We start from the raw sequence: 23868 nt of genomic DNA on the forward strand, positions 1-23868 counted from the left end.
TTCCCCAAAGACTGAAATAACTGAGAATCTAGTTCATTAAATAAATTGTCCAAACAGCACCAACTCCTCCAGGGACCTCAGGGGAAGAAAGGAATCAGGATCTATTTGGAAGGAACCATTGCACTCTGCACACAGGTTCAGTGTGTGGTCACATCTCCTGCAGTTCCCTTTCGCATGCAACGTCCGGAGATTGGTGAGGTTTCCAAAATCACCTTTTGAGATGTGGGTAATCTGGTTAAAGGAGAGAAAGAAATTTTTCAAGCTGGCTGGAAGGTTCTGTGGCACGCTGGTCAGGTTGTTATAGTTGAGAGAGAGCAGGGTCAGGTTATCCCAGGTGGGACAGGACTCCTTCAGGAACAGCCACCGATGTGCCACAGGGATTTTTGTAGTAGCAGTTGATCCATGCTGAGCATTCTGAGGCTAAGCAGATTAGTAAACACCTTGGGTTCCAGCCTGAGAATACTGTTGCGTAACAAGTTCAGATACTGCAGGGTTGGGGGTAGAAGTAGAATGGATGCTAAACTGTTCTCAGACAGATCCAGCTGTTTCAGACACTGCAATCCAATGAAGGCTCCCAGCTAGATGGCTATACAACATGGGACAGATGAGATGCTCAGCCTGGGGGTAGATAGTCCACTCTCAGATTCAGTTTGACCAGGTTGGGGAGATGAGAGAAGGAATCTGTAACGGGGCAGTTACCCCGCTCCTGGGAGAAAAGGTAGGCTAATTGGGGAAGCGGCCACAGCTGGGGCCACACCTAATCAGGCCACAGCAGGCCCCAATAAGAAGGGCTAGGGGAGGAGCTGGGTCAAAGTCTCTCTCCAGCCTTGGAGGGAGAAGGGCCTAGCTGCCTGGGAACAGGGGTACCTGACGCAGAGCAGTGCTGGGGAAAGGCAAGAGGAGGTGGGGAGCTCTAGCCTGGCAACTCCCCAGGCTGAGGCCTTGTTTAACGCCTAAAGAGGTACTGGAGCTGCAGAGGTGTAGCCCAGGGATAGGATGAGGCAGCTGGTCCAACCTCTGTGCCAGTGACGAGTAGCCATTACAGACTGCAGTCTGCCCCTTGAGAAAGGGGTTAGATGATCGCTGGCAGTAACCACTGAGGCAAGGTGGATATAGAGGGTTGTGGTAACCTGGGAGGGGAGACCCAGGTGTGGAGGTACTGCTGGGGGCAGAACCCTGAGGAAAGGGGCACCGGGGTCTGGGAGGGACACACTGGCCAGCAGAGGGTGCTCCGAGGCTGGAATTGAGGTAATTCTCAGGAGACCAGGAGGCGGCACCACACCGGTGATTCAGCGATCTGCTACAGAATCATTATGCACATTTTTAATCTGGTTGTCCATTAGCAGCAGGATAGTGATGTTAGCCACACAAGAAGAGGCAAAGGATGGGACGCCCTCCAGCTTGTGCTTTCTGCAGTCTATCTTATTTGGGCCATTGTGGCTTCCCAGAATTCTTGCCTTGCAGCTACATTTAGCAATGTCACAGGGTCACTGTTCCAAAATAAAAGTGTCCACGCAGAGCTAAATCAGGAACAACTCCATGTGTAGACAAGTCCTTAGATTTGTTAATGCAGAACTGTCCATTATGGAAAGTTTAGAGCTTCCTCTGCAGTGACTGGTACTGGTTACCCTCAGTATCCATCAGTGGAGGAGATGGAACAATGATCAGATCAACAGTCCTATTCCTATGTTCCTACGACAGAGAAAGAGGAATGTAGGCGATACCATTATTCTTCTGAGATGCAGAAAATCTATCCAGCAGACAGCCTTTCCAGCACTGGGTCCTCCGGAGAGCTCCTACACACAGGCAAGTGAGAGCAGGTACCAGCAGGAAGATGGTTCCCACACTGAGCTGTTGGCTCTCACCAATGGGGCTCTCTCTCTCATGAGACATGACAAAAATAAAATCTACATCCATTCAAGAAGCCGCATGTCACCCCTCTTCACTTCAAGTTAATCACAGCTTGATTTGACATGAGTCTGTATGTGTGTGTATATATATCTTCTTACTATATGTTCCATTCAATGCATCTGATGAAGTGGGCTGTAGCCCATAAAAGCTTATGCACTAATAAATTTGTTAGTCTCTAAGGTGTCACAAGTACTCCTGTTTTATCACCGCTACCAATACATAGATGTTGCACTTCTCCCCGTGCACCTCCTGCGCCGTTCAATGCAAATTACTCCCCCCACACCCACAAACTGCTGGTCACACTTCTCCTTCTACACCCCTTTTCTTGGTACGGTTGGTAATGCTTGGGAAAGGGGCTTAACCCTTTGGTGGATGCTGGAAAGCACAGCAGCAGTTTTCAAACAAAGTGATTCATTTGACTGACATTCCACAAGAAAGTGCATGGGTAGGCCAGGCCACACTGAAAGTCAGCAGTGGTACATCTCTGGCCATATAAGAGCCCTCTTTCCCTGTAAGAGATTTTCTGCCTTGAGGATGGGTGTGTGCCACTAAACAACAAGGAGTTCCAGTACGAGGAGAGCTTTTAAATGGACAGGACTGCACCTGGTATATCATTCACACTTGAAATTAAATCCCAGAGACTGTAACCCTCTTTACTCCCAGACCAGGTACAAGGAGAATAGCCATACACCCCTCAGCACAGAGTTACAAAGCCTTCCCAAAGCTAACAAGTACCTTTATCCAGATGCATCATCCAGGGCCTTTCCCAGACCTGCCTGGGTACGTCCAGCCATTCTTGTTTCCCAGATATGCCAGCTATGTTCTGCAACCCTGAAGGATCTCATTTTCCAGGTGTACCTGGCCTCTCTGGATGTAAGGGAAGAGCTTGTTCATCATGAGCAGGGTCAGCCTGTTCTATTAATGCAAGGTCGGGAATAGGATGAACTATCTTGTTGTCAAACAATCATGATAAATCCATGTTAATAAATGAGCCCTCCAGGATGGAAATGCATGTCTGGGCTGGTAAATGTTGTCCCGTGGGCCTGTGATCTAGCCCAGCTGCAGCAGCCCCATCCTGCCTGTTCCCAAAGGGATGGACAGGGCCCTGTGGTTATCTGTCTCTGTTCCTCTTTTAGAACTCTGCTCTTAAGTAAATACACCCATAAAAGGACTGTTCTAAGCTGCTTGAACTTTTTGTAACAATTGCTCATCCAAACATCACCATGAGCTGAGCATATCAATGGATCCATCCAGGTTCTGTTCAGGCAGGTGTGCTGCAATAAACAGTTGGTCCGCAAGCAGGCCGCTAGGCCCTGTGACAGCGCATGCAATCCCTCTCTTCCATGATGTGAAGAGACAGGAATAATTCTAAATACAATCTCATTTTAAAACGTAACAGAACACAGCCAAAATCATGAATAGACCATTGTACTGTCTGCAGTCTTGTGTCAGCAGGTGGTGCCATAGAGCTGTTTACCATGAAAACCAGCTGTTATGTAGTGCTTGAGAATTTCAAAGCTCTCTACCCACATGTAGGGCTGCCAACATTGTATTTCAAAGTCAGTATTAAGAATAATAAGCAGCACCCACCTACATTCACCAAAGGTATTTCTTGCTGCTTTTTGCATCCCTCAGCAACTCCCAATGTTGTTGTACAGAGATAAAAAAAAAGAGAGACATCCGTTGTAATAAGGGACTGTGGGCAACCGAACCAGCGTGATAAATCTGACACCCAACAGCCAGGCAGCTAGAGGTTGTGGCCATTTTACAGATGTGGAAATGGAGCTGTGATACATGAAACTGGGGGAAGGAGTTCCTTTTGATGGACACCCAGCCAGCCAGTTAGCTGTAAAATCCCTCTTGGTCTGTTCTCTGCTTGCTTTACCTGTAAAGTAGGTTCGAGGTGTGAATGGATAATCTATAATTATACCTGGCTTAAGCTGCTTACAGCATTGCTGCTCAGTCCCTGTAGCCCAGAGAACAGACAAAGGGAAAGTTTCTTTCCCAATTTTAAAAAGTTCTACCTTCCCATTGGCTCTTTTGATAAGGTGTCCACTCCTTTTCTTTTACCAGTGGGCTTGTTAACCCTTTACAGGTACAAGAACAGACAAAGAGGGATTTTACAGCTAACTGTCTGGCTGGGTGTCCATCAAAGGGAGCTACTCCCCATGTATCACAGGAGCCATGGAGAGATTAGAGATCAAATTTTCAAAAGCAGGTCCTAATTTTAGGTGCCTCAAATGTTAGGCCCCCAATGCATAGGTCCAGATTTTCAGAAGTGGACAGGACATTGAAAGCCTCAAGACACGTTAACGTAGATAGCTGTATTTATACATTAAAATGCGAAAGATCCTTTTAAAGACTTGTTGACTCCTGGTGGAAAAAACTGTGAGAAACAGAAACAATTCTGCCAACTCAGCATGTATTTGTTTCGTTTTTCTTCCCTTTTTAATTTTTGTTCAGCCTTTGCTTGAAAACGGGATCCTTTCTTTCATAAGAGTTTCATCTGCCCCAGCTGCTTATTCCCCTTATAATGTCATGATCCTACACTTGTGATATCATAATCACCATAGCAATTAACTATAGTATTTACTGTAGTAAATAGATGGTGGTAACTTCAGCTGCAGCATATGCATCTGAAGCAGGGAAACTTTTATTGATTCAAGTTCCTGGGCTCAATTCACCACTGCCCTGACCCTTGTCCAGCCATTGATACTAGAACAACCCGGAATGGTAATACTTTTACACCCACTTTGCACTAGGGGGAGTGTCTATGCAATAGGCAGAGCAATGCGGAATTACGTTCTCTTTTGCATGCAAATCTTAACAGATAGTGAGTGAGAAATAAATACAGAGAAACATAGTTGTCCCTAAAGGGGATGTGTGTAAAGAGTGAACTGCACTGAAGTCAATGAAAGTATGCCCATTTACAGCAGATGAGGATCTGGCTCAATGCTTGTTGAGAAGTTCCATAAAGTCCTGTTGACTCTTTAAATCAGGGGTGTTGTTCCCAAGCCAGCTCTTTGGAGCAGGGACTGGGACCGTCTTTTTGTCCTGCTTTGGTACAGCACCTGGCACAATGGGGTCCTGGCTCATATCTGGGGTTCCCAAGTACTATGGTAACACAACAATAACAGGTCTGGAAAAGGAGGGGCAGTAAGGATACTTTGAAGTGAGGGTGATGGACAATGATATGATTAGGAAATCCTTAGAGACAGGAGTGGTAAGAACACTAGGTGAATGTTATATCCAAACCCCACCAAAATTAGATTCCACCTTTCAAATGATGTGTATTTAGGGCAGTTCCCAACCTTAAAACTACAGGGCTTTGGCTCGGAGTGCTCAAGGGATCAGCTGCTGATTGAAATCAGTGTTCCTTTTCTGTGTTGCTTTGTTTTCTGGACCCAGTGATGTGCCTTGAGGATAGCTAAAATGTCTTTTAATTTAATTCACTTAGCATCTTTTCTCCTTACTAATCTCATCGTTTTACAAATATTAATTACTCCTCCCAACAGCCTTTTGAAGTATTACTCCCCATTCACAGATGGGGAAATCAAGGCAGGAGTTTAATGACTTCCTGAAGGTCAGAGAGTTAAGCCTGGCCTACACCTACAAATTAGCTCAACCTAGCTACATTGCTCAGGGCAATGACAAATTCTGTGCCCTGTGCAATATAGTTAGGTCAGCCTCACCCGCACTGTAGATGCAGCTCCATCAGTCGAAGAATTATTCCTTGAACCCGCCTCTCAGACAGGTGGATTAACCAGGGCTTGGTCTACACTACAGGGAATTAGAGTGGGGAAAACAGGACAGATCAGGAGCTAGGAGAAAGTGAAATGACTCTGCTGGGTGACCAAAGAACCTGCCCAGGACAATGAGTTTCTCCACAGCCACTTGTGTACTTTTCACTCCCCACCATCTGTCCACTCTGTTCTTGGGAGCAGGGAGATGACTCAAGTCGGTAAAAAGCCTGTTCTGTGAAGTGTTTATAGTCTAGCGCCACTCAGCTGAAAGCACACCACCCAACATCTGGCCAGGCCCTTCACTCACACAATCCAGTTGTCCAAACAGTTTTCCAACCCCACTGATAGACAAGGACAGCCTTATACAACCTGAGTATCATTTTGCAGACTTTACCTTAAGGAATTAGCTGGTGGCAGCAGGCCCTTATCTTTAAGAAGAACCAGCTATTAAACACACACTGAATAACCTGTATGGGAGTGTCACCCGCTCAATTCCCGGAAGGATTCATACAAGCTCTTCTCAAAACAATATCAATGTTGTTCAAGGTCATTCAAACAATGCTTTGTTAGTGAGGTGACCAGTCACACAGCATGGACTGCAAAGCCCCAGAAGAACAGCTCTGGCTGACAGCTTGTGAGCAATCCACAGGCTAAACATTCCTTGAATTCTGAATAAAGAAAAGGAGGACTTGTGGCACCTTAGAGACTAAAAAATGTATTTGAGCATAAGCTTTCGTGAGCTAAAGCTCACTTTATCGGACACTTTCTGGGTACTCTTCTGGCTCTGTCAATCTGTTTGTTCACTTCAGCAGGTGGGTATTGTAGTTGTAAGAACGCTTGATAGAGATCTTGTAGGTGTTTGTCTCTGTCTGAGGGGTTGGAGCAAATGCGGTAGAGCTTGACTGTAGACAATGGATCGTGTGGTGTGGTCTGGATGAAAGCTGGAGGCATGTAGGTAGGCATAGCGGTCAGTAGGTTTCCGGTATAGGGTGGTGTTTATGTGACCATTGCTTATTAGCACTGTAGTGTCCGGGAAGTGGATCTCTTGTGTGGACTGGTCTAGGCTGAGGTTGATGGTGGGATGGAAATTGTTGAAATCATGGTGGAATTCCTCAAGGGCTTCTTTTCCACGTATCCAGACGATGAAGATGTCATCAGTGTAGCGCAAGTAGAGTAAGGGCATTAGGGGATGAGAGCTGAGGAAGCGTTGTTCTAAGTCAGCCATAAAAATGTTGGCATACTGTGGGGCCATGCAGGTACCCATAGCAGTGCTGCTGATTTAAAGGTATACATTGTCCCCAAATGTGAAATAGTTGTGGGTGAGGACAGAATCACAAAGTTCAGCCACCAGGTTTTCAGCGACATTATCGGGGATACTGTTCCTGACGGCTTGTAGTCCATCTTTGTGTGGAATGTATCCGATGAAGTGAGCTGTAGCTCACGAAAGCTTATGCTCAAATAAATTTGTTAGTCTCCAAGGTACCACAAGTCCTCCTTTTCTTTTTGCAGTTACAGACTATCACCGCTGCTACTCTGAAACCTTGAATTTTGAATCACACTTGTTTGCAACACTACATCCCTGCCTACAAAGTCAGCTGGTTCCAACAGGTCACAAGCAGAGAAAGTGGACTGAATGGCTACAGTTCCTCTGCTCAGCACTGAAGTGGTTTGGACAGCCTCTGTGTGTATGAGTGTGCAAAACACACTCAGCCTTTTCTGCACCCGCTTTGCTACCTTTTCATCGCTCCCCGACACTACTCTCTGCCTACGGAGAGCTACTTACCTCTCTCCTCCTAAACTCCCCGGTCACACCACCGTCCTCTCTGCAGCCCTTCCTGCCCCCCCACCCCGCATACCCCTTCAGGAGCCATGGGCCCTATTGCAGGTGTGCGGTGGAGGCGCTGCAGAACAAACCCCTCCCCCCTCAGGAAGAGGAAGGCGAGGCACCAGTTTGCAGGCAGGTGAGGGCTAAAGGTGGGCGTGGCCGGCAGGTGAGGGGCCGGCCGCAGGTAGCCGAGGCCGGGCTGGATGGCAGCGGGAGGGGAGCGGGCGGTCCCCCTCAGCCTAGCCCGGAGCCGGAGGAAGAGATGGGGCGGCGGCGGCGGCAGAGGTAACGAGCGCGTGCCCCGGGCCCCTCTCCTGCCCCCTGGGCGTGGGAGCGAAGTCCGAGCCCTCCGCAGAGCCCGGCTGGGCGCGGATCAGTTTCCCTCCGAGCCTTGGCCCGGCTCCTTTGTTTGGGGAGCAGCGACCCCCTGTTCCAAAGCCTTGAACCCCAGAGACTGCAGCGGGGACCCCCAGAACAAAACCCCGCGAGCCTCCGCTTGGGAGCTTCTGCTAGTGTCTGTGGAAGCTGCAATAGCCAAACAGCCGCCACCTCCCGGGGGGCTGGTCCTCCCTTATTCCCCATTGCCACTACCACCCCCCCACCCCCCGGAGCCCTTTGTCCAGGGAGCCCTTTGCTGGGCCGGGGGATGAATCGACCCTGACTCCCGGGGAGGGAGTCTGTGTTCCAGGGTGAAGTGGGGGTAAGTCCCTTGCAACTTGCTGTTGAGCTGGGGCTATATTGGAAACGCTTTAAGTGGCTTCCCCTCACGTCCAGTCAGGAATGTCACAGATAAGGCCCCGATCCAGCCTGTGGGGACGCTGACCTCAATGGGGTTTGGAGGTTGGTCCAAACATGGAGAAGCCATAGGAGCTGCAGCTGGGGTGCTGTTGCACCCCCTGGCTTGAAGTGGTTTCCATTATATAAAGGCTTTACAGTTTGGTTCAATGACTCTCAGCATTCCCACTGTACAAATAGTGCCAGTATCACTGGCAGGACCAGGGCCTGTGTCTCTGACTAACACCTCACATCAAAGTCAACTTTGTGTCAGAAAATCCCTGTGCTGTCTCGCAGGCCCAGGCTAGCCCTGCCCCAGGGAAGAATGGTGGTGGGGCATGATAGCCTTTTTCAAACACCCTCAACAGAAACGGACTCTATAAATGACCAGCTGGTTCTAAAGGAGAAGCTGCTGGGGCTGGCAAAGTTCTCGCTGGTGCTTACTGCTGGAGGACCTATGGCTGGTCTGGATGACTACATGTCCAGTCAGTGCTGGCCCATGCGGTTGTAGGGGAAGGCTGCGTAGAGAAGCAGAAGGCATATTTTGTCTGATGGTACAGGACACAGGGGAATGGGCGATAAGGAATCACAGCATCTGGTTAGCCGCAGCTGGAAAGGTCCAACTGGTAGAAGTCAGATCAGGTTCTGGTCCAACTGGTAGAAGTCAGATCAGGTTCTGGAACGCCCCATGCGTCAGGCACTGTTTTCCAACTCCCTGGTTTCAGTTAAGCCCATTTTAAAGATATGGGCTAGTTGCAAACTGCTCCCAGCCTCATCCCACACAATGGGGGGCTGGCCATCCCTGGGGGTTGGTTTAGCCTCACCTGAAGTTGCTACAGGTGCTGAGGCCCTGAGTTGTGCTGCTGTTCTTGTGCTGACAGTTCAAAACTGATCTGGGTCTCACCACCATGGTTAGGGCAGATTTCATCAAGAAGCGAAAAGCTACTGAGACAACTTTTGTCCTTGCTTATGCCCCTGCAGCTGCTTAGAGTTCAGCAGGGGTGGAACTCAGTGCAGAACTCAGCCCAGGAGTTCTCTGGAGTTAATGATGGTCCTGGTGCTGTTCTAACTCATGACCGTAGCCAAGACATCATTCTAAATCCATCCACTTCTTGGTCACTCTCCTCTGCTCCTCTTCTCCAGGTGCTTTTAAACCTGACTCCAAAATCAGCTGACATCTAAAGCTGAGGAGTTTCCAGTCTGATCGTCTAGATGAGGCCCACCCCTAGTAACCTGGCTGGTAAACCACTGGAGTCTTGTACATGGGTGTACTGGCAATTCTGGAGAGCCGTTGTTGTGCTCACAACAAGAGGAAGGGGAATAATACAATGAAGTGCAAGGAAAGGTTCCCCTGGAAAAGGACACTTCAGAGAAGCAAGAGCAATAAATAACCAAACCCCAATGTGACAGCTTAGGCGCTTTTAAGACCCTGCTGGAATTCTGCCAGAGGCCTGGGTCCCTACAGTTCAAGAGGCAGCCTCGGTGCCTGCTATAAAAGTATCCATGACTTTGTGTGCAGAGCCCTTCAGCTATTCAGGCCCAGACCAGCCTGTGATCAATTGTCTCAATCCTCCTCTGACAGCCACCTGCATTCCCTGATCCTGGCCACCAAGCAGGAGTGAGGTGAGCAAGAGGGGATGCTAGAGAGAATGAAGCTTTATGAGTGCATCTATTTTGTTTCCCTTGCCAGAAAAGTGTTTGAGGAAGGCTACCTGCAGCTAAAATAGCTTGGGACAAGTATTTTGCAAGAATGGTCCAGAATATTAAAAATACTAGGTGGAAAAAAACCAAAGAACAGTAGGGAGTGCTTTCCAGGTTAAGGTATTTTACAATTTTGCATAGGTCCTCTGCGCATGGGGTGAAATCCACTTCACCCACACTGAGCCTGAGCAATTGCTCTGGCTTTATAGTTGTTGAAGTATAGGGAGCTGGGGAAGTGGAAGTGAAAGCCACCCCCCAACCCAGAGCCAGGTGCGGAGCTCCCATTCTGGAGTCCTAGCCATTGGCTGCTTAATAAGAGTCTTGCATGGGATGGCTGCCAAAAAATGCATGTTTAAAGGCCTGGGAGTAGCAGAGTTAGGAACTGAAGCCAGATTTCCTGGGTCCTGATCCCAGTCACAGAAGCAGCTGCTCTAGCTCAGCATACAGTAGATAAGAATTTTATCACAGATGTTTGAGAGATTCAGGCAAACATTATCAAAGAAGTCGGGGAGGAAATCAGAAAGCAGTAGTGATGAATTTTACATTACACGGTTAGCATACTCTCCAAACATGAAAGTGATTCATTACTGAATTTCTGGATAATAAGCATCTGTTTAATTTTGACTTAAAAGGAATCTGATGAATTAGGGTAAGGGATAGGGAAATTAAAGAAGGTACCAGGGTGTCTACAGTTAAATCTATAAGAAGAAAGAATCAGTGCAGCATTATATGGCACACACACACACACACACACAGTGCTGTCAGGGCAGGTGCTACCAAATTTTAGAGGCAGTGTTAGAAATACCAAAGGGTGGACTTAATAATGGGCCTATCTACATGCAGTGATGGACCAGCTCTTATTTTCTGCATACATGATTGAATAGGAGAAGCTAAGTAGGGCTATGAGCCTGCATTTGGGTCCACTGAAGCCAAGTGGGCTCTGCAGGGACATAGAAGTCTGGCCACATGGACCAATTGCAGCCTCAGGGTGTAAAGGAAGAACCAATGCTCCTACACTACTTCAGCCTGGGCTGCGTTTTGGTTTTGAGACAAAACACTGTGGAGCTCAGCAGTTTCAGGGTTAATCCAGCTGAAACTTGATGATCTGGGCTGAGTGTGGCATTGAACTTTAGGGTTCATTTAAAGCTGAAACTCAAAAGGGGCCGTAGGACCTTGCTGGTAGCACTATGGTTAGAGATGTATACCAGCAGCATCACACTGTTTAGTTAAGTTTAAGGTGGAAAATAACACAGCTGCAGGTTTTGTTGCTACATAAATTACTACTTTGATTTATTAAACTGGGATTGGCTTTTTTTTCCCTTCTTTGGGTCTTTTGTGGAATTTACTTTAATGTTGCTATATTCCTGAGATTTGCACCTAAAGGCTGTGCATGCTGAGAAGCATGTGCATGCTGGAGAGATCAATATCTTTAAATGGTCATGTTTGTTGTTTAGGTTTTGAGATCATCAGCTAGGGAGGCAGAGGAAGCTGAATCTGTAGTTGAATTAGATGCATTGGGCCAAATGTTGGTCCCTGGCCAGATCCACATTAGAAACTTTTGCCCATATAGTAATGTTGCAAGTGTCTTTTTGTATGACATCTCAATGCTGGCAAAAACCTTAGCGTATAGGCAGTGATAGCAGCTAGAGTGTTTTTGCTGGTAGAGCTTATTTCATTCACGAACTGGTATAAACTGCCCAGGCAAAAGCACTTATTTCCAGTATAAACTGTATCTACAGTGGGCAGGTTTGCCTGTATAGTTGCAAAGCTGTACCTGCAATGCTTTTCTAGTGGAGATTCGACTCAGTTAAACAGGTGTATATCCAGAATAACTCTGAAGTCAGTGGAGCCATTCCTGGTTTAAGGCCCATTGTTTTAACTTCTCTTTTAAGATTGCTCAGACAGTGCTCACGCTTTTCCTCTGCGTCTTTTGTGGTTTGTTTACTTCCTTGTATGTCAAAAGGATCTTGTGGTGCAATCAGAGATGTCAAAACAGTTCTGGTAACAGGGTTCATGACCATGGCTGCCTTTGGCTGGCTGCCTCTGCAGCAGAGCAAAAAGATTGCTGTCATGTAGTATAAATACAACTTTTCATTTATCAGTGAGACAAAAGATTAGAAGTTAGGTGATTGCATATGAAATTTTGAATTAGCTCAGATGCAAAACTTGTCAAGGTCGCCCAGCTATTCCTCTCTGCACAGAATGCTTTGTTGTAGCCTATGCACGATGAGAAATAATTACTCATTCGATAGCTGTGTGTGTTTATATGCACCCCACTGACCAGATTCTAAATCAATTCTTAGTCAACAATTGTAAGTCAAAGGTAGTGCTTATATTTAAGTTGCTGCCAAGCTGCACCTGCAATGCTTTTCTAGAGTAGACCTGACTCAGTTGAACAGGTGTAAGTCCAGAATAAAACTCTGAAGTCAGTGGAGCTGGGGGATGCTTTCAGTAGAAACCTGAAACTTGGGGCAGGTTTGCCAAGGTCTCAGGATCGGTCTTGAACGCATGTGGCCTGAGTTGCAGGAGAAGCCTGGCCCATTTGCGGGTCAGCGTGAATCTGGGTGGTTTCAATCAAGTTTTGCTTTGTTTGAAGAAAAAAAAAACACAAAAAAACACAAACTATTTTTTCTGTGCCACTTCCCTGTGCTGGGCTCAGTTTCCAAGGGTCTGACTCACCCCATGTTCTACAAACACTGGCTTCTGAATTCATTCTGAGGGTGGGGTCATGACATATCACTGAGCAACAATGCTATCATGAGATATTATTTTGGCACACAGTCAAGAAAAATAGGTGGGAACCCTCCTCTAAGTGCCTCTTTGATACTAAACCCTGACCTTGGACATGCAATAGCCAAAACCATTTTAAAAACAATGCCCACCAAAGTCAAGTCTGTTTCTATTGACTTCAGTCAGTGCTGGATCAGACCCTCCTCTTGTACTATTATGACCACATTGAGGGGAGGGCCTCCCACTTCACAGAGTTCTAGAGTCTGGGCTCCAGTTGTCTATACTGCAGTGAAACAGCCCGAGTCAGCTGGCATGGGCCAGACGCAGATGACTAATTGCATCTATTGGATGGAGAACGCCAAGATATGAATCAACTTGAAAACTTCTCCAGTTGTAGCTACCCCAAACCTCAAAGGTTACTGGAGCTGGAAAAGCTGGATTTAAATCCAACTCAATAAACCAGAGCACAGTGCCATGCACAAAGATCCTTCCACAGTGAAAGGGTTATTCTAGGAATTGGCATTGACATGCAATAAATGCCCCTCTATCACAGGATTAGGTTCAAGAATCTCCTTCCCTATTGTCCAAGTGGCTCTGGGGACTGTGCAGTTTTGGCCTGGATCATTAGTCACTGAAAGCAGTTACCATGTGGCAGCTGCTTAAAAGCCTGTTTGAACTCCTCCCCCGCAAACACACATAATCTATCACTCTCCGAGCTATCGCCTCTTAAAAAAAAAAACAATTGCATCCATTACGCTATGCCCACCCTCTGATAATAAAACCACCACCACATCACTGACATATTTAATGGAGAAGTACTAAGGGTCATCCAGACTCTGGAGAAAATAAAAAAAGAATAATAATGATAAGTAAATAAAAAGATTTACTTTAAAAGCATCTGATGGTCCAGATTTGACCTATGGACTATTGACTACCTCTGTCCTAAGCCATTCATGTACCTGAAATTGAACACAGAAGTATGTTGGCAGCTAATGCATAGCACAAAGTACTGGGAGTTTATACTCATGCGAGCCTGCCCAGGTAAGAGAGGGTGGCATTTGTCTAAGCTTCCAGGATCCATCCAAATAAAGCCCATGACTAGAATCCACCCTGGCGGAGAAAAAGGCTGAGACCTACATGGGAGAGAGTAAAGGCAGGTAAAGCTGCTGCTGAATTTAGCACAGTTCAGCTACCTGGGCTCAGTTCCGAGCGAACGCCAGCTGATTTATGGCTTTGCATCCCTACGATACATTGATTGTTTCGAGAGGTAGCCCGCTGACATGAGATTGTGGGTTCATTGGAAACCAAACTTCAAGGGACACCTAGGAGGGGAGCAAATCCTCGAGGCCTGAAATCAAAGGCAACGTGCAGACAGAACTGCTGCATTTGTCACTGCTTTTCGCCCCACAGTGCTGCTGGTGAAACCAAGGCACTGCGAGGGGAAGCGACCTGTCAGGTCACACAGCGGCGGCACAGCCGGGAAGACAACCCAGAGGTCCTGACCCTACTTGACATGCCTCTTCTTTGCTGGGTGCTTTCCCTGCTCTGCTGCAGCCTGATCACCTGGCAGATTTATGCCTCACTCCTGGCAGAGAGCACTTGGCTGCAGTCTCTCTCTGTTATTATGTGAAACTAACTCCCTAGACAGCTGCATTTCCAGACGTCTGTTAAGAGGAGATCTCCATTACAAAGGGAATCGCCTGGCACACAAAGGCAGCGGAATATTGTTGGCTGCAATTGGCTGAGGAAATTACTCTCTCCCTCTAGAAATGTTTTGCATAGCTGTGCTCTCCAAGATCCGCTTTAATACCAGATACCAGCCCACGGTTCAGAGTTCCCAGTAAGTTTCCATCCCTCCCAGTCCTGGGGAGACAAGAGAACCACAACTGGACAGGAAGCTCTCATTCCTGTAGCCACATCTCCCACCCTCGCAGCCTTAGGCGGGTTCCACTCCCATGGAAGCGCATTGCCATTCACACACCTACGCATTTATTATCTGGCCCATCACTAGGAGCCCGAAGATTGCTTTCTAGTGAAGTACAAAGCAGTTGCAGGAGGAGTCAAAAGTTGAGAAGCAGGTCAGCCCGCACCCCCAAAATCATGAGATTGTCTTAAAACCAGATTCCAGGTTCTTTTTATTTGTCTCCTGCTTTCTCATCCTACATCTATGGCGCTGGAGCTGTGCTGCTTCCTAAAGCAGGCACGGGGTTTTCCCATTTGCTGTCGTTAACCCACCTCTCCAGGAGGCAGTCGCTAGATCGGTTTCAAAGTGATCATTCACTTCCCCAAACCATCATTAACGGGGAGTTCAGGTCGACCAGCTGGGCCTTGTAGCAACTAGGCTAATGGGGCCTGTGCCCAGTGGCCCTGGAAAAAGGGACACACCCCAACCCGCACCGCTTCACCCAGTGCTCCTGCCGGGGAGCAGGGTCGGGACGCAGGGGCTTGCTTTTCTCCAGCTGCCCAGCGCTCCTGCCAGGGAGCAGGGCAAGGCCCTCCGCCCTGACCCCACCCCTGAGCAGGAGCACTCAAGAGGACAGGGGGACTGCAGGCAGAAGGGGTACAGAGGGGGCCCCCACTTGCTCTGGCCCAGGGCCTCACAAGCCCCTAACCCACCTCGGTTTGTCGCCTTCCAGCACATTAAGTGCACCTAGACTCAAACCTCCGGAAGCCAGGAAATACAGAGTTGTAGGAGGCTGGCCTGTACCGTAACTGGGGTTTAGAGCAATCTGTATGTTAAGATCAGCTGCTTACTGGGGAGCTGAATCTGAGGATACCCTTGCCCAAATGACTACCAGTTTGCCCCTGTTATGGCACAGCAGTGATCTTATGACAGATGAGGATTACAGAGCCTTTAGAAAATTTAAAGATGCTCAATGTGAGGGATTGAATAATGAGAACTCCTTAATCTAATGACCCCAAATTTTCACCACAAACACTACCCCAGCCTCAGCTGTGGCATACCAGTTTTCAAGACAATCTTCCTCTGCATGTGGACTTTACAGCACTTTTATTTTTAAAGCTATCTTTAATTAATTTAATGGGGGGAGGAGGGAGGGAACGTTTTTTATCTTGGGAATCCTTTGACTAAATGACCTCAGCTTGCACCCCTAACCCTACCCCTTACCCCAGCATGACATATCAATGTTATGTGGGGCAGTAGCATACCCCAGTTAAGGTTACACCTAAATTTCCATTTTAACCGGGGTGAAAAATTCTACAGCAATCCAGTCTTTTGGGTCAAAGTATATTTAAGGTTTAGTGTAGCCTGTGCACAGCTTGATTTTTCTATGGCCGTTTGCGGGGGGGGCTGTATCTCGTTTGCTATGACTGCTTTAAAAAGGGCCACTCAACTAACAGAAAATACAGCACTTTGAAGAGTGAAATTGATAGATGTGAACACTTGCGTCAAACAGCATGCCTGCCCTGTAGCACGCCCTTCTGGCCAGCATGTTTCTGCCAAACTGGCCTCAGTTTCCCCTTCACTCAGGGCCCTGTACAAAGGCCAAACAGTCCAGATATTCAGAACATTTCCCTGCTGGCATCCACTTGATTAAGTCCTGCACAAAGTCTTTTAAAATAAATCTCAAACTTACCAAGTCTTCATTGCAGTCTCAGCTGGTCCCAGCCCCTCCTCCCTGAGGGTTTGTCTTCCTTGTTGCACATGTTGCCTGCAGTGTGCTTAACATGCTGATTCATTATGTATCTAGACTTCAAACATACGAAACTGATTCACCTTTAAAAATTATTCAAATCCTGATAGCAACTATTACTCATCTTTTATCCAATACAGAAGCTTCCTCTTAGGGTATGTCTAAACTACGAAATTAGGTCGAATTTATAGAAGTCTTTTTTTTTAGAAATTAGTGTGTGTGTGTCCCCACAGAAAATGCTCTAAGTGCATTAACTCGGCAGAGTGCTTCCACAGTACCGAGGCTAGAGTCGGAGTGTTGCACTGGGGGTAACTATCCCACAGTTCCCGCAGTCTCTGCTGCCCATTGGAATTCTGGGTTAAGATCCCAACGCCTGATGGGGCTAAAACATTGTCGCAGGTGGTTCTGGGTACATATCGTCAGGCCCCCGTTCCCTCCCTCCCTCCGTGAAAGCAAGGGCAGACAATCGTTTCGCGCCTTTTTCCTGAGTTACCTGTGCAGACGCCATACCACGGCAAGCATGGAGCCCGCTCAGCTCACTGTCACCGTATGTCTCCTGGGTGCTGGCAGACGCGGTACGGCATTGCTACACAGCAGCAGCAACCCATTGCCTTGTGGCAGCAGACGGTGCAATAGGACTGGTAGCCATCATCGTCATGTCCGAGGTGCTCCTGGTCGCCTCTGTGAGGTCGATCAGGAGCGCCTGGGCAGACATGGGTGCAGGGACTAAATTTGGAGTGACTTAATCAGGTCATTCTCTTTAGTCCTGCAGTCAGTCCTATTGAACCATCTTATGGTGAGCAGGCAGGTGATACGGATTGCTAGCAGTCCTATTGTACCATCTTCTGCCGAGCAGCCATGGAAGGTGGATGGCATGCAGTCCTTCTGCACCGTCTGCTGCCAGCCAAAGATGTGAAAGATAGATGGAGTGTATCAAAACCAGAAATAGACCAGATTTGTTTTGTACTCATTTGCAACCCCGCCCCCTGTCTAGGGGACTCATTCCTCTAGGTCACACTGCAGTCACTCACAGAGAAGATGCAGCGAGGTAAATCTAGCCATGTATCAATCAGAGGCCAGACTAACCTCCTTGTTCCAATAAGAACAATAACTTAGGTGCACCATTTCTTATTGGAACCCTCCATGAAGTCCTGCCTGAAATACTCCTTGATGTAAAGCCACCCCCTTTGTTGATTTTAACTCCCTGTAAGCCAACCCTGTAAGCCGTGTCGTCAGTCGCCCCTCCCTGCGTCAGAGCAACGGCAAACAATCGTGCATCTGAGTTGAGAGTGCTGTCCAGAGTAGTCACAATGGAACACTCTGGGATAGCTCCCGGAGGCCAATACCGTCGAATTGTGTCCACAGTACCCCAAATTCAACCCGCCAAGGCCAATTTAAGTGCTAATCCACTTGTCGGGGGTGGAGTAAGGAAATCGATTTTAAGAGCCCTTTAAGTCGAAATAAAGGGCTTCGTCGTGTGGACGGTTGCAGGTTTACATCGATTTAACGCTACTAAATTCAACCTAAAGTCCTAGTGTAGACCAGGGCTTACAAACAGGACTAAAGGTTGGTGGTTTCTTTACTTCTCTGTTTATTGGACTGGATAATGGCCTTGCCTTTAAAGACCTTACTGCAACCTCTTCACACTGCAGGAGCTGAAAATAAGACTGAACAATCTGTTCTTAATTGTGTATATAAGGCTCTGCATGGATGTATCTATGGAGTTCAGTGTTTCAGCAACCCAAAAAAAAACAAAAAATACACCATTTACCTAAAGCATGGCCTTCTCCTTAGGCTTTCCCCCTTAGTATCTTCCTCTGTTGCCTTAGGGCCCTGCAGGAATCTTCTTACTCTCCACAGTGCCTGCAAGTATCTACCAGCCACCTGGCAGCTGTCTCCCCCTTTATAAGACTCAGGTGCCATCCCTTAAGCCTAGTAGGACAGCAGGTAATAAGCCCAGATGCACTAGCGTGCTCTCCCTCTAAAAGGTGCCAATCACCCTAAGACTCCTTGGTTTGTGTGGACTGGATGAATTGTTCCAGAAAGCTATTTATTTTTCATGATAAACATGTTAGTGTTTCGACTGAAAACAGTCAATGTTGACCACATGCCAGTCCTTAGAATAGGTCTTTCATTATGGGTGCCTTTCTTGATGCTCAGCAACCCCTTTGATCATGCAGACATTGATGAGAATCACAGCTACTTGCTTTTCTTTGATCACACCCAGTCCCACCATTCAGGACGGGGGTGTGGAGCAGGCAGCATGATTACATTGCCCTAATGCTGTTGCTCACTAGAGTCTTTCAGCTTCCATCTATTTAATTAATGCTATTTTCCCTAACAATACTTCTAAAATAAAATTTGAATAATAATGTGGGTTGTAGGACACTTTGACATATCAGGTCTCAACAGAAGCTTTGACCTTAGGGCTAAACTTGCAAGAGGCAAGTTTTGTAGAAGGCAGGTACAGAGCAACTAACATTCCCAATGTTCTCAGAGAGCTGCTAAGGGGTCAGACTCAGAGCACATGGATACTGGGTGGGTTCAAAACCACAGCACGTCACCTTGAGCAAACCATTTATTCTGATGTCAGGCAACTGGCAAACACGCTGGCTTGTACCAGAGTGCCAGTCCTGCTGCACACACCCAAGTGACTTTCTCTGGCTCATCAGCTTGGCTCAAGCCACCTTGTAGAATAACCTTTTAAACACTGGTTTCAGAGTAGCAGCCCTGTTAGTCTGTATCCGCAAAAAGAAAAGGAGGACTTGTGGCACCATAGAGACTAACCAATTTATTTGAGCATAAGCTTTCGTAGCTCACGAAAGCTAATGCTCAAATAAATTTGTTAGTCTCTAAGGTGCCACAAGTACTTCTTTTCTTTTAAACGTTGCTTCCCCAAAGGGGCAGTGGGTGCCAGACCTGAGCTGAGATCAGTCACCATAGGGTGCTGCTATCCCAGTTTTGGGAGCGTGGCAGCAGAGCCATGATAGGATGTGAACCAAAAATGTTATAAGAACCATAAACATTTGTTGTGACATTTTTGAAGGGGGTTCTGTTTTGGGAACCCCTTGCTCAAGTTACCTTAAGTTTTGAACACTCTCCCCATAAGGTACAGCAATTGACAAGACACTGTGACTGAGCCCGTGGAGCACTTTGAAATCGCATCTGTTAAACAGTAAGTGAATCTCAGCCTTACTGGTGGTGGGGCAGTACCACCCCTCTGATAACACTGCTGTCATAAGGCCTGGTCAAAACCCCATCCTAGTCAACAGAAAGACTCCCATGGACTTCAATGGGCTTTGCAGCTGATCTTCCACTGTGAAATCCTCCCAGGTACAAGGAAGGATAATGGTGCAGAGTGTAGCCAACCCTCATGCCTGACCTTTGCAAGCCCTCCCCACACCCTGACCTACAAGCAGTCAGAGTGAGAGCAGAGGGGCTGCTGCTGGACAGGATGGGGGGCCAGAAGCATTCTGCAGAGCTGCTCTGAGCCCCACGGCTGGGTTTTGTAAGTCATTGCTCCGCTCTGTTCCCCATGGTGGAGAGGCCATGCAGAGTAGGCCATCATTTTTAATTGGCATGAACTGGGGTCTATCTGGAGCTGCTGTCAGTCTCTGGTAGCTCCTTGTTGTTGAGCATGGTGATGGCCAAGTTTCCCCTTTATTTAGCCAATCACCATTTAATCCATGGCTGGTAGTTCCTTGCTATGCCTCCAGCCAGGTGGTTAATAGTCTTTGTCTCCCATCTCAGGGCAGAAAAGAGTCTAATAGGTCAGGAGGCCAGTAATCTTAGCAAAGGGTCAACAGACTCCACCTTTTGGGGTTCAGGCCCCACTAACTCCTCTGCTGGGGAACCCAGGCTCAACCACACCTCAGGGGCCCTGTGTGAAGAAGTTGCAACCAGTTTCTCCAAGTGCCTGCCTGCCTCTGACCACACCTGTCCAGCAGGCTGTTTCCCAGACTCATTCTGTGAGCTTCTGCCTCTGAAGGTCCAGCTACCTGGCTAGCTTCCCATAGTCCATTGCTAAAGGGCCCTGATTTCAGTAGTTCCTCAGCCACTGCTACCCTGCAGCCTTTTTCTGATCCCAGCTGTTGCAGAGCCTCTACTCAGCCCCAGTGGAGGAGGCAGCTCATCTCCCTGTTCGTCCTTTAGCAGCTGGGACAGCATGACCGGGTCTAGGCCAAACTGGGTCTGACAATAATCAAAGAGCTTCAGTTCTGCTGCCCACATTTCAGTCAGGGATATCTTTAAATCAAATAGAGCTGAACTTACTTGCTTCCCTCCCTTAACTCCTCACGGCCAGGAAGATATTTGAATTTTAGTAGGTTAAATCATCAGAGGCCATCGGGCAAAGTGTAGCAGGTTGTTCATGCACTGTCCGTGTCAGGGGGATTTGCAGGGTTAGCATTATAGGTGGGTCAGACATTAGAGACACTAAGGGGGGCGTGGGTCTCATGCTCTTACCATACATTCCTCCCAGAAAAAGCTTGTTAAATTTTGTTGTGTTTAATTAAAATAAGGGCACCCTGGTGCCCAGAGGAGAGAGCAAATCGCTCTTGTTTGGATGGCACTGGATTGTGAAATGAAGCGCAGCAGGTGGGGCTGTTCTGTGTGGGTTTCAAGAGATTGCTTAGCCAGCTGCTTCTCACAAATGTGGGGCGGCTCTCTTCTTTCTTGCTTCTGAGGCTACATCTACAGCTTCCCACCTCCCACTCCTTTTCCCCCACTGAGCTGTGAAGAATTCTTGGACAAAGGTGTTATTGTCTCTCTTACAGTGGGAACCCCGACATGCTGGAGGGCAGGACTGATGGATGATGTGCATCACTCTTGCATTGGTAGAGAACTGTACAGTTGAACACAGCTTGTGCTAATAGTATTAATTCCTGGCTTGCTCCTCTTGGGGTCTGATTTTCCTGGAAGTGTTGTCATTGCCTTGCCCTCTAGTAGCTGAAGACTTGGGGGATATTAATGCTGGAGCCGCTGTCAGCTTATGGACATTCTCCTTTAGCTCAACACTGGATCCACAGTTCAACTCCCAGCAGGGACAAATTCTGTCCCACCTCACTGACCAATATTGTCCTGCACTGCTGACTTCCAGTGAATGCCCCTCTTGGCACAATGAAGATTCTGACTTAGTGACTGGCAAGCTACTGTAACCCACAAAAGCCAACCCACTCCATGCCATTGTTGGTGATGGGCAAGCCATGTGTCACTGGATGAAGCTAGTTGGAGAGACCCTCTAGAGTGGTTGCCCCTCTGATCATGAGCAGAGTTTAGGCAGATGTTGTCAGGAACCACCAGAGACAGTTATCCTCTGCCTTATCATTTCACAGCATTTCCTTGGCAGGGAGGGAGAAGACCATCCTATACAAAGACATTCATACAAGTTAAATAGAGCACTTCGTTATTTAAACCTGTGTCAGGTGGCAGCAACTCATGCTCTCATTTGGCACAGCGCTGGCGAACGTGGCATAGTTCAATATTCCTGGGATTTCCATTAAAGAGACAGTACCAACTCAATTTAGGCCCCAGATTTAGGGGCAGTACAGGTAATGCTTGACATGGCTTGAGCCCAGTAGAAATGTTTCCAATCATTTATATTTTTAGAAGAAGCAGATTTATTCAGCGTGGAATGAAATGTTCCCCTGCAGCGGTCGCAACCTGAATGCAGTTTGTGCTAGTGTGTGAGAGCCAGACCATGACACTGAACCTGACTGGGAACAAATGCACATGTCCAACCAGTCTATTTGCACTCTCCAGCCCCAGTGAGGAGCCCAAAGTAACTCACCCATGTCTGTGGGGGAAAGCAAGTGAGATTCTGTAATACGTTTGGATCATAACCCAGCTAAGACTTTTTTGTTTCAAACATGATGTAAAACCCAAGTGTCCCTGTTCAGAAAGGGGGCGTTAAATCATAGCCAGCAAACTCAGGGGCATCTGTGAGGATGGCAGTCCAGCGTGGGGGAAGGATAATGCCTGGCCCATAAGAGGCCATGCAGCTGGAGGCTCCAGGAGGCATAAGAGCCCAGATCCTCAAAGGAATTTAGTCTCCTCACTTCCACTGAGTTCAGTGGAATACTTTTCAGGCTCTGGGCCAAGGAGCTTTTCCCTCACACCGTGTGTGATTCTTGTGAGGGCCAAGGGTCACTGCACAGTGGGGAGAGCAGGGGCCACAGCCACCCCATTGTCCCTGATGCTGCATGGCACCTCAAACAGAGCAGATGGCAGTGCAGCTATGGCACCCTGGAGTAGGACTGGCACCACCAGTGGAGTAAGTTGTTGCACCCCCTACTGGATCCCCTGCTCCTTCCCCTTATGTGCTGGGCAGCTCTGAGCAGTATCCTGCAAAATACCTGCCAGGACTCTTACAACATACTGCCAGTGCAGCTCTGGGCCATGGACTGTGCCTTAAAGAGCAGAGTATGCTCCTTCAGCTTGATGGCTCAGGAGATTGGCAATGGGCTACCAAGGATTTCATCTCTAGGCTGCGTTTCAAATCCAGCCCAGTTCTGTAGCAACTGACAGTTGTGACCAGCAGCCCGCTGTGCTTCAATGGCCTCTCTGAAATCCCTCAATAGCGAGGAGGGTTAACAGACTGGCACAAGTAAAATAGGCCAGTGCTGAGGTGTTAGCACTCCAGTCCGCTAGACCCTCACACCAACTCCCTGCAGCGTAAAGGGAGGGAATGGGCAGGAGTTCATTAGCAGGGTGTGTGAATGAACGTGTAGCATCAATGGGCAAGCCATGAGCACGTGAGCCCCAGCCACTCAGAGTCATTCACAAAGAACCAGCTTAGCTGTTCTCCCCTGGCTTGAAGGGATCTGCGCACTCTGGAGACAATGCAGAAAAAAGCCCCAGATTCCCTAGCAAGAGCAGCTCAGCTTTAAATGATCTCATACACTTTGTTCTGACAGCACCTGGTTCTACTCTGAAAAGGGACTGTGTCCAAACAGCATCATCTTACTGAAATACCAGCTCCCCATGTGAGCTGGGAGTCCGCTCAGCCAGCGTCAGAGGAGACAGAAATGCGATGTCGCTGCTTTTCATTCCTGTTAGTGGGGCTGGCTGGCTCATAGTTAGAAATAAACTTGGAAACAGAGCCCATTTGATCTGGGACCCCTGGGAGCAGATATCCAGGGACCCAGGCCAGTCAGAATCACTTATCACGGTTGAGCCAGACTATATGAAACCCCCTTACCATCTAGAACGTGACCAAAACCTGCCAAGCACCTAGAGTATATAGACTGAGCATTGGTTCCCTCTGGTTTTTAACCTGTCGAGATGGTTGCCTACCAACCTATTCTCAGTCCCAGGCATGCAGGCGGGAGGCCACTTTCCAGGAAGAGCAGGGGAAAGGTGGGCATGGAGAGACAGCGCTGCCCTCCCCGTCTGCAAACCAGGGACTGAATGAGCTGAGCGTAGTAGAGTCTCCGTGCCACTGAATGAATACACACGCCACAGTCAAGCATGAGGATAGCCTGGAGGAGGTACTCATAAACACAGCTGTTCTAGCAAGCACACAGACATGGAT

The sequence above is a fragment of the Lepidochelys olivacea genome, assembly GCF_965140295.1.
Source record: "Lepidochelys olivacea isolate rLepOli2 genome assembly, chromosome: 7".
Classification (NCBI taxonomy): Eukaryota; Metazoa; Chordata; order Testudines; family Cheloniidae; genus Lepidochelys; species Lepidochelys olivacea.